Source organism: Protopterus annectens, chromosome 7.part0 (genome assembly GCF_019279795.1).
Source record: "Protopterus annectens isolate FY-2018-M chromosome 7.part0, PAN1.0, whole genome shotgun sequence".
NCBI classification, from domain to species: Eukaryota; Metazoa; Chordata; order Ceratodontiformes; family Protopteridae; genus Protopterus; species Protopterus annectens.
This window is the reverse complement of record NC_056739.1, coordinates 1,642,334,551-1,642,347,182: the sequence shown is the minus strand read 5'-3', so window position 1 is coordinate 1,642,347,182 and position 12,632 is coordinate 1,642,334,551.

Sequence of the window (12,632 nt, the reverse complement as noted above, 5' to 3'; positions counted from 1 at the left end):
CAATTGACGGGGACAGATGTTTGGATATCCAGAGCCCATGAGCCCACAGATGGCAACAGTGGAACTGATATCCCCACCCATGGGCAGTTGCCACTGTTCCTTCACTGCCCAGGATGGGGCTGTGCTGGGGGCTGTGTAGGCCGGGCAACAGGCATGCCCGTAAGTTGTGCCACCTGTGCCTCAAGCTGGCGTAGGGGCCCAAGAACAGAGTCCCAGATCTCCCTACGCACCACAGTCCGGATGCTACGGAGGGTGAGTGGTGGTTCTCCTCCAGCCACACTTGCAGAGGGGGGATGGGCCCCATCCCCTGCAGCGCTTCCACCCACAGGTGGCACAGGGCCACTGGAGGAGGGTCCAGACTGGGCACTAGTGCCAGGTGCACTCGCCAGCTGAGGTGGGAGACGTGGGTCCACTGGAACCCGCCTTCCCTGTCGTCCTATGTTTTGCATTATGTCATGACAGTTTGGGTTAGTAACATACAATACCATTTGCAATTAGTTGTAACAGCATGCATTAGTATTCCCATTAACCAAACACCCAGATATTCACACCATTGAACAGCGAGCATAACACATGCATAATTTGAACAGCAATACACAGTCCAACAACATGCAGGGTTGATTGATGGCAACAGGCCATCAGGTTTGGATGTATGAACAGGGCAGATGCATCAACGTACATGCAAATATTTATGACCCAACAGGACAAATGTCCAGGGGTGTTAATTGTGATTGCACATACCATTTTCACGTGGAATGGGTTATATGTGGTTATAGGGTGGGGTGAAGAAAATAATATTAACACCTTCAAATACCAATACATATGCTGTACATTTCTAATAGCTGCAGATATATACACACTACTGTTCTAACTACAGTTTCCTATATGATAACTACTTCAATTTAGTGATAGGACTGTTACTGCTACATCAATATATATTTTATTGTTCTTCATACATGTTCATATCTGGCTTTGTTCAGCTACATCATCCTGCTACATTTGCTTTATATAGCTATAGACAACTGTGGATGTTTGGTATTTCAGACAATCATACTATCTGCATATTGCAGACTGAGAGCAACATATCCAGATTTTGGGATACACATTCCAGCTGCAGCAACACTTTGAACACATTTCGCAGTTTGGTTCTACTTGTCACATTCATTTCAGTCTGTACTGCCTGCAGTATACTTTATTCAGGGTTATTACTACTTTATTGGTGGATTCATAACTCTTTCTCACACTCTCTCACTTGTTTTCATTTTACTATTCAGGATGGTACTTACTTCTAGGCTTTATTGACATGTTTTACCTGTAGTTATTACAATCCTTTCCAGCAGTCTCACTTCTGTCATGTTTCAGTATTTCAACAGGGATATATTTCACACATGTGATCTGCTCATCTTCTGCAGCTGTACTTTTCAGCCTGCTGCAGGTTGTGTACTATTATATTACAGGTGGGGCATCTTTATTTCAGACTTTATTTCAGACATTTTCATTTTTCTGTTTGGATTACAGACTGCAACACACTTTTGTAATCAAGCAATACTTGCATTAAACTGTTACTTGCACATTTTATTACTTAGTGACTACACTGCACTCTTTTGCTAACTGTCATACTTTTATATTTCTTTACAGTTACTGGGAGTGGATTACTGACCTGACTGGTGGCGCAACCGCACCAGCCTATCACCATAGGCTCTGCAGTTCACAGAACGGACACCTGCAGCTGTAATATAAATGAAGTAATATTGGAATACACATCTCCATAATATCAGCTAGTTTAATTTCTTACATACATAATTAAATGTAACTTACTCAGTAGTAGGGCGTTGGGCATTTGCCGGGCCTCCTGGATCCAAAGGTTCAATTGGTCCTGCTTACGTCTCTTCAGGTCCGCATGGTAGTGAGGGACCTGCTCACCAGTCCTTGGAATCCCTGTGGCACTGGTGAGATCATGAGCCAACCGGTCCCATGCCTCAGCCCTATATGCTCCCCACAGGACCTGGCCCTGCATGAGTTGGGCCTCATGATTGTGCACTAGGAGCCAGACCACGTATCTGGACTCCTCAACGCCCCACCTCTGTGCTCGAAAGCAACTACCCTCACCTACTCCTGAAATTCTGGCTGCAAGTTAGTTCTACAATAGTTTATGCTGTGTATTCCCACCTATGGGGCTTATATATGCCATTTTTCCCGCACATATCTGTGATTGGCCATTTTGGAATTGTATCAACTTCACAAAACCTGCTTTGTCATGCTCCACTTTGTATTCATTCCTATATATTTGCTATTACTGCATTTCTAGGTACTGCTGTCATGGCTTAGTGGTTCAGTACCTTGACTATGGTGCATAGTATCCTGGGTTCGAACCTGGCCACTGCTTTTTATTTTTTATGACTGTCTAGACAGGCTAGGGGGTGTGTCTGTGTAAAGGCAGTTTTGATACAGCTTGCTCAACGTTGCCCGTCGGTTAGCTTGTTGGCGCGGTGTGCAGCTCGGCACAAACGGGGTACGCTGGTTTACGCTTCATTTGGCTGTTAGCACGCATATTACGCTCAGCTCAGCTAGGGGCGCACAGTTTCAGTGTGTTAAACCTCTGCTCACCTACGGGCACTCATTTTACACCTGTTAAACCACTGCTCACCTACGGGCAGATGCACTCACCTTGTTAAACTGTAGCTCAGCTATAGGCACATCTCGCATTTTTTATTGTTTTGTTATCTCACATTTCTTCATATTAAATTGACTATTTCATTACATTTTACATAAAATATAATTTTATATGTGTACAATTTGTCAGGGACTTGTTTCGTGCTTATTTTACTAAAAATAAAAATTGATGTTGTGGGGGCTCGAACCATGACTGCCTGCTCTTCAGCCGACGTCTCTACTGCTACTCTATTGCTTCTTGGCTTACTTTGCATATTTAGTTCTTATATGCTTTTCCACTGACTGCTAACTGTGGCTAAGCTACGGGCACGCCCGCGCAAACGAGCGCACTCACGGGCAAACATCTTTATGATTTAAAAACATATATAACATGTTCATTTATATATTTTATGTTCACAGTCTGTGGGGGCATGTGTTGTGTTGTGTTTATTTACATTTCCATGGCCTCTGTCGTGGGTGTTTACTTTGGGCACTTTTACTCTTCTGGGGGCGTGTCCGCTTGCAGGGCTCAGCCTACAGACACGCCCCCTACTGTCTTCCATGGACCGTGTTAGCCTTAGGTGTAATTCAGCATGCCCTCATGCATATGCATGACATGCTGACGTCACACCGTTTAACTGCAGCCTCCGTGTAAGCCATGTATCTCTTACACAGAGGCTTTGTGAATCCTGCCCAATGTTTCAATGTCATGTATGCTTAGACTTAAAACACTATTATTTATAAGAATTGGTAGTTATAGATTGTGTGTGTGTGTATATCTATAGATAGATAGATAAATAGATGGTTATAAATATATATATATATATATATATATATATATATGTATAATATATATATATACATATATATATATATATATATATATATATATATATATATATATATATACATATATATAGGCCAACTTCTAGATTTTGAAGTTTTAAAACTTCAAATTTCTTATGGTCAAGACCATAACATCAAAGTTTTGAAATTCTGAAATGTAAATAAAAAAATAAAAACAAAAAACTCTTTTTCTTTTTATTTTTGAAGGGGGTGGGGCAAGCCCCCTTGCACCCCCTCGACACCCCATGCTAGTTAAATATACCAGTTCTAAGATCATACTACAGAGAGGAAGATGATAAATATACCATTCTGCTCTGTATGGTGATCACCAATTAAATGGTTCAATGTTTCAAAACTTCGATCTTTAGGTCTCGACCATAAGAAATACGAAGTTTTGAAACTTTGAAATTGAACAGTAGACCCATATATATCTATCTATATATATATATATATATATATATATATATATATATATATATATATATATATCTATATATATATATATATATGTGTGTGTGTGTGTGTGTGTCTTTTTAGAAGTAAATATATTGTGATTGTACAGTTTAATTTAATGGCTTTGTATATTATTATCTTTCACTTTAAGAACTGCAGCAGGAAGTGAATGGTGATGTTGTCACATTTACACATGTACTATTTAAATGTAATGTTTTTTGTTTGTAAGTCAGGTCTAAAAGTCCTTAGACTGATTGGACAAAAGCACTTAACTTTTTGGTTGTTGTTAACGCATTTCCTATTTTTTTCCATGAGTGACATGCTATATTTACTAGTTTTGTTCTGTGTGGAGTCTGCATGTCCTCCCCGTGGTCGAGTGGCGTTCGAAAGACATGCGTGAATGGGCGTGCCTTCATTGAAGGCTGGGCATTGGGTTGGCACCTCGGCACCGTAAAAATCTACTGCCAATCATTAGCGGACCAGAGTTCCGCTGTGGCGACCCCTAACCGTGAAAAGCCAAAAAGAAGAAGAAGAAGTTGATTTTTGACAGAATATGCTTTGACTTCTGAGGGAGGGTCTTTCCATGCTTTAGGTAAAAAAATGGATATAATTTGAAAAGCAACTGAAAATTGTTTGTTTAAACACTGATAATCTTTTCTTCTTTCAATCAAATGAAAACAAAGAGGTCATCAGTAGCTCTAAAGTCTTTAGTCTGGCCAGAGTCACATCTTGAGTTTCCTGTAGACATCCAAAGTACATTGGATTCTCTCTCCTCTGTTTTTAGTTTGGGAAAGGATACACAGAGATGACTGGATTGATTTAAACTAAATTCAGAGAATATTCTTGGCATAAAGGAAGGATTCATTCTTAAGGTTAGAACTGCCATTAGAACTTGCAATTCAGATACTCTCCTAGTAAAAATCAGAACATTCAGTAAAACATTTTTCCATGTCAGCAACCTCAACTCAACCTGAAACGCTGGTTCAAATGGTGGAATAGTGAGTTTTGCACGACAAAGTTGAGATTCTAAGGAGGGGTCATTTGTTTTTGAAGTGGATGGATATGTAAAATCCCTTTAAAATTGCTTAAAACAGAACAAGGAAGAAAGAGGTATCTAAAGAAGGCGGGCAAGCAAAAATGGCTAAAAGATGATTATTAACAGATAATTAAGAATGGCTTCATTTCAACAATTCAGACAAATACTGGACAACCTGAGGCCCCTCTGCAGTGGAAGAGTCCTGTCTTCCCTGGTGGCACCAACTAGAAAACCTCTTCCATTTGGCTAAAAGGATTTTTTGAGTGAAAGAATGTCTGGCCTCCTTTAATACCTTTAGCACATCCTCAGAGAAAAGATGCCTACGTTGGCTCTAAATGCTGTCCAAACAGTCACATGTAAGTTTTTCAAGCTGGGGTGGATCAGTGATCCCTTGTCCTGTGTGAGAAAATCCATTTTATGGGGAAATTTGTTGTAATTGCCCTTGGTCATTTTCATGGTACAGGAGAACCAATGCTATCTTGACCAAACAGGAGTTGTCAGTATGATTGTTCGAGAGACCTTTGGAAACTTTAAAAGAACTCTGGTTATGATAAGAGATGTGTGTGTGTGTGTGTGTGTGTGTGTGTGTGTGTGTGTGTGTGTGTGTGTGTGTGTGTGTGTGTGTGTGTGTGTGTGTGTGTGTGTGTGTGTGTGTGTGTGTGTGTGTGTGTTTGTGTGTGTTTGGGGGTAATAAGGAGTTATAAAATGTGTATGAGACAGATGTAACACTGTAATGAAAGGGTAATGTAAAGATGTATTTTAATATATGGAATGTTATGTCTTTTAACATTAACGATGATGAGGTCACATGACAGTTTTTTTACTATTTAAATTATTCATAGTGTAATAGTTTTTACTCTGATGAAGCAAAGGAGATGTGTAGGGGCAAAAGCACTTAGTCTTGACTTTTTAGTAAAGTATCTAGACAGTTTGTTAGAGTCCTGGCTTTGATTTCTTCTCAACCTCCGTGGTTCCAGTTGACAGTGGTAATTTTTTTATATTTGTGTATTTCTATGAAGTCGTTGGTGTAGAGTGGTACCTCTATATCTTTCTCATGAGCAGCTTGTCCAGTGGAAGGATCAAGGCAGTGGAAGCATTGTATCCCCAAATGCTGAGATAACCTTTTGCAGTTGTTACAGGCTGGTGGGTAAAGTCTGGAAACTGGAGATGTTAAAATGAAACCTTTTTTTCAGGGAAGATAAGGCATCATAAAAGATGTGTTCTGTATTTATCTTAAAAATGTCAGCATGTAAGAAGAGAAGAGAGAATTTTCTCCATGGTGACATGCAAACCTAGGTTTTGAAACAAATTTATGATTCAAAGAAACTATATTAGGACTATTAAATAAACTGTATTAGGACTGTAACCTGTAACACAGTGAATCATTGTGTGGACTTAAGCTTAGAGCAGCTAATTTAACAGCACTAATACCCTACCCAGCATTATCTAACATTTGCCCTTTACACTAGAAACCACCCCAGGATACCTTTGTAAAACCCAGTGCTTAAACCATCATAGGCTACCCTAACACAGGTCTGGACATGAAATGAAATTTTTGAATATATCTGTTTCCAGCTTGGTAGATAGGGCATCCTGAGACAATGTAACAATTATCTCATGTTCTCATACAATCATTTAATCCTTAACTCTTTAACATCTAGCCTGCATAGAATGTCACACCTTCTGTCATCTGCAAGTTCCTGGCTGGACAGCTTTTGCCGGAGCTAAAATACCATGAATGCAGTTTTCTAAATGATCTGCAAACAAATCTGTAAGAGTTACAAAAAAGTTAAAATATGAAAATTACTCAGTAAAAACTGCTCTTCATAATGGTGATACTAATATGTCTGCCAGACCTAATGGTAATTTTATATTCTACAATTAATTAGGTAATATGTCAAATGAATTATTATACTTATGCGAACAAGAATTAATATCTGTCTAAACATAGTAGGTAGACAGAAATGTGATGTCTGATCATGTAGATGTGCTCGTCATGTTTTTACAGAACAGACTATAGGTGTCACACCAGTTTTGAGATATCTGCATAATTATGAATGGTCTGTATATATTCATATGTAAGTAGAAATTTGGAAAGGAGTGCTAGTTAAGCACAAACTATAAGTGCAAAATGTTTTCATCGTTGTTTCTGCTTTAACTTGATGCCATGGAGTACTAAGTAAACACCTTCTCGTTCAAGTTATCAGTATAATTATTAACATCCAAGATATGCATATAATTTCTCATATATTTATAAAGTGTCATGCTTGTCTGAGAAGCCATTCCTGACATATCTTGTGATTAGTCATGTGAAGTGCTATTCTATAATGTGACCAGATGGACAATGTCTGAGATATTTACAGAATATGAGATGTATGTAAATATGCATAATTTGTTTCTAAACAAGTGTAAATATCTTCAGACTAGTAGCAGGCAAACAATGGTTATTAGTGCCAACTTCTGTAGCATTATATAATCTTTTGATACTATGGAGTACCATGTAAACACCTGCTTATTAAAGTTATTAAGATAATTATTAACATATGACATATAGGTGTAATATTTGTAGAAAATAACGTATATTTTCTCTGTTACAGATTATCCTACTTGCCTGTGGAGCAATTCCTGATACCTATGGTAAATGGGCATGAAAAGTGCTATTCTACAATGTGTCCAGCTGGACAGTGACAGAAATAAATACAGAAATATGAAGTTTGTGCAAATATCCATATTGCATTACTAAACTTTGTAGACTTATGTAATCTTTCATTTGATACTGTGGAGTACTCTGTAAACACCATCTTGTTCAAACTATTTATATAATAATTAACACATTATTAATGAAGACTAAAATTAAGTTAGATTATTTTCTCCCTAGACAATACTAACAAAAATTTGATGCAATAAATAAAACAGTTTATTTATTTATTAATTAATATATTTATTTGACATTTGGTAACTGGGAAAGTCCAACTGGGTCAAAAAGGCCCATTTTCAATGGTGGATATAATGTATAGTGCATATTATAAGATTATTAAACTGCAGCAATTACTACATTCAAGTAAAATTGTATACACAAGTTAAGCAAAGATTGAGCTTTCACACTCAAGATGTGAGTATTGTGTGGCTAAAAATATCAAGATACCAACACTGGTATTGAGGCAAGAGAATTATACACTGGAGGCAATGGTGCTTTGATATGTTTAAGTAGAAATAGGAAAGTGTGTATGCAAGACTGGCACTGTGGTGAAGAGTTAGGAAGTTAGGTGAGGCAGGGGAAAGGAGTGGAGCAATAAGAATAGAGAAGGAGGCATAGATAGTTATATGCTTGGTAGGGAAGACAGTAAAACAGGATAAGTAGTAGGTGAAAAGATGAAGAGGTGGTGTCAGGAAAGAAACGGAAAGGAGGAAGAGGGATTTTAGTGAATAGAGAGGTGGAGGAGAGTGATTAGTATAGTTAAAAGAGGTGAGAGGGGGTAGAGAAAAGAGGGAGTTGGGAAGAGGGGTAAAGTATAGTTAAAAGGGCAAAAGGTAGGAGTAGAGTGGGAGTGAGGGGGGCCCCAAACTTCTGGAGGTTAGGTGGAAGAGAACTGAAACTAGTGTTTGAGGTGAGAGAGAAAGAGAGTAGTGGGGACAAAAAGGAAGGGAAAGGGATATAGTGTGGGGATGGGGGGAAGGGAAAGATAAACAAAAGGGACTAGAGTGGGCATGAAAAATAAATACTTTATGATGAAGGTCTGGGTGTGGATCAGTTTAGAAAAAGGGAGGGATATGTGGCTGAATATGCAAGGATGGTTTGGAGAATTGGCAAATATGTTTGTCGAGAAGGACTTTTTTTATAGTATATTTGAATTTGGTAAGACATGATACCATAGCAGACTGGCATTTTGTCTTTAAAGAACAAAAAGTAAACCTTATCAAATTACTGTCAGCGACATGTATAATATTATTATATTTTACACTTATAATCATAATCACATGTAAGTATGACAAATACAAAGGAATAAAGTTGTGTGGTATCATAATTAATAAGATATAATGGAAAAAGTGATACTGCTCATCTTGCAAAAATGTATCTACTTTTAAGAAAATATAGGAAGAACACACATAATGCTTGTTATCGTATTAAACCTGATTTCAATTAATGGGCAGCTTTACATCAAAGAATAAAACAAATAAAATGTGTTGTGTAATAACCTTAGAAAACTGAAAGGTTTGTGGGTAAAAGCTATAATCAAATCCCAATGGATTTGGAGAACAATTCAGCAACCTTCACTGTAAGAAAGTACATGTTTTGAAGTGCTAGGGGATTCCAAATTTGACAGCTGATAAAAAATGAGCATAAAAATAAACAAGCAGGAAGGCCATATGTAGTGATTCTCTATACAGAACTTAGGAAAAATATATGCCAACCTTTGTCATACTTCTATTAAAATATCAGTATGTGGACATGTACAAAATCTATGGCAACAGGAAGTAGTATGGCACAACTGCTCAGAAAGGTGTTCATAACTCTCAACTGTCCAGATTTTCACAAATGCCCAGATTTTGACTCATATTTTTTGTCTGTTTCTCATAAAATTATAGTTTTCTGGCAAATCTCTGGACTGGAGTTTGAAAATAATGGCAGATATTTGATTTTCAGACTTCATATCCATCAGAAAATTCATGCTAATGAAAAACTTGTTATTCTGTCAACTTTCTAAGTTTCAGCCAAATCCATTTGAAAAGGACACCAGAATAAAACTAATAAATCAATAAAAATGTCCAGTAGAGTAGTAGTTATACCATGAGCTCCACACTTAGAACAAGCCATAAAGCTGGATACAAAATGTCTTTATTCATTTCTTTCCTTGAACACCCCTAACAACTATCTTGTGTGGCATCTTGTTCACACTTTGGCTATAGCCAGAGTCAACAGGCACTGAAACCACAGTAACCACACAACCCTGATCGAGTGTCTTACCCTCCACCTGTCCAATATCTGAGGGCTCAGTGGAATGGTTTAATGTAGACCTACTCATTGTGTCTGATGGAATTACAGGGGATGGCTGAAGGTCAATCTTAGTGTCAGATTCAACCTTTCCACCTTTCACCTGTGCCTCTGTTTGGCCACCATCATAATCAGAGCCTGCTGATACTCTGACATCAGGTGGTAAGATTCCTACCCTACCACTGTCTGGATCACCTGTAATAATAAGCAACAAACACAGGAAAGAAATTAATAGCTACACTACTACAGTTCAGTATATGCTGACAAACTGACAATGGTGCCACTATTACAGAAAATACAGCAATACACTGACACCCACATCAGACATATGACTAAAATAAATATTTATGTGAACTGCTCATCAGTACTGAAATAAAAATGTTTGACTTACCATGTGCAGATGACTCCCCAGTTCCTAGGAAGGATGGTCCTGGAAAAAGTTAAGCAAAAGGTAAGGACACCATCATCACAATTAACAGTAACACAGGAGGTAAAAAAGTTCTGGCCCTTTATATGTCCATTAATAATACATTTACCAGAAACTTGAATGGCATGTCCACCTCAAGCCCATGTGTAATGAACCAGAACATGTTTTTAACTGTATCAGTCTTTATAACTACTTCCCTTTCTCCAAAAAATAAGTAAATAAACTTAAGTATTGCTGTCAGTATTTTACTATAAGAGAAAAATTTCACAACAGAGATAGGTAAGCCTACCTGGAAAATCCTCCTGAGGCATACCTGTCCTCCCTGAAACAGCAGCACCAACACTGATCACATGTCATTGTGCACTTTCCACTGAGCTCTCTGGAACCCTGACTGTGAACAGGAACTCTTCATTTGGTGTCAGTGGTGGCTCTGTAGCAGCCCCCCCAGTAGCCCTCTGTCTATGGGCCACTGCAGCTGCTCTCCTCCAGGTTGATGAAATCATGTTAGTAGCCCTATGATGCACCTGATCATATGTCCTGCTGTGGCCCCAACAGTGTTGACATTGTCCACTATCTGCTGCCAAAATTACATTCTTTCAGGCTTATTTTCATGGCCTCTCTCAAGCAGAAAGTCACCATGTTATCTAAAATCTTGTGCAATGACATTATTCTCAGGGTCACACTGAAGGGGGTTTACAGGGATTGGGAAGCTTGGATGTCATAGTCCTAGGTGACATTAAACATAAAAGAAGGATAATACAAATAAATATTACATAAATAAAAGTCCTGCTTAGATATAACACATAAGGAAGTAGTTTTTCAGTATTACCACCTGGAGAAAAAAATCAAATATAATTCAAATATAAAAAAGGATTTATATTATTTTTAACACATCATAGTCAGACACAAAGCAAGGTTGGATCCAAAGCTAGTGGAATAACAATAACAAAGCAAACTACTATGCAAACAATTTTCTATGTGGCAACACAGACATGGAACCTGGCTCCCACACCCTCAAAACAACAAGCTAATGACATTTTGCTAGCAAACAAAGGAATTAGACCTTTTCAGTGAATTGCTATAACTGCTGTCAAATAAATTGTCCCAAAAATATATGTACACATTTACCACAGAATATCCATTTAGATGCAATTGAAAGTCACCTGTACCTGTGGCCAGCATTCCCCTTGAGGTATCTGTAGTCCATCCTAGAACACTAACTTTCCTGTCTCACTGACAATCTAGGACATTCATGGAAATAACAAGAGTGTAAAGAGAAACAGTTGCAACATTAACACTTGTGATGAAAGTTAATAAGGCTGTGCATCTGTGAAAGCAACATGCCCTGACCAAAATGCATATACCACCAGTAAACTTCTAAGAAGTGCCTACAGATAAAAGTAGCATTTGTTAATGCAGACATAAAACTATTTTTCTAACTGACATCTGAGCATATCCAGTATCTAACTGAAAAATGCAATCATACTTTATCAAGATTAGTAGCCTTCTGTACAGAAAAATCCTAAGTAACAGCAATCTTCAACTGTGCTATCCACATAAACTAGTCTTCCTACTTTCAGGTTTCCTATAGTGTCGATTCAGAAGTGTGAGCAGTATGAATATGCAAGTGAGGTGTGAACTCATTAGAATTACTGAATCACAAATTCTTGGCTCTGTGTAGTAAATGTAAACATAGTGCAGGCGCTCCCTCAGTGTTTGTTGCTAATGGATTGCAGCTATGAATGATTACTGGTAGGGAGAAGGAAAACGCAACAGCAATTCAGAATCCCCTACCTCCATTGGGTGTGGCAACCAGGTTAGACTTACAAAATGTAGATGTAATTGTATCAATGTTTTAAAAGTAAGTAAGCAGCACACAATTCACAGTTTCTGTTAGTAACGTCTAACCTCCCCAGCTTTGGTTGAAAATGTATATTTTTGTCATTTAAGACATTTTAATGACAATAATACAACATGCTTTACAGACTGCTTGTCTCAGATTACTGCTCAGATAAGAGGAGATTGAACACCATACAGAGATAAGATGAGCTGCATTTCTCCAAACAATAGTCAGAAATGGTTGTGTGATCACTCATTGCACTACATCTGAAATTAATACATGCACAAACAAATCAGAAGCATACAAGTGCCATATGTCTTCTTGATATTGTGAATGATTTTGGACTTGCTTGTATGCACAATAATTTTCATTCTCTGCTGCAAAG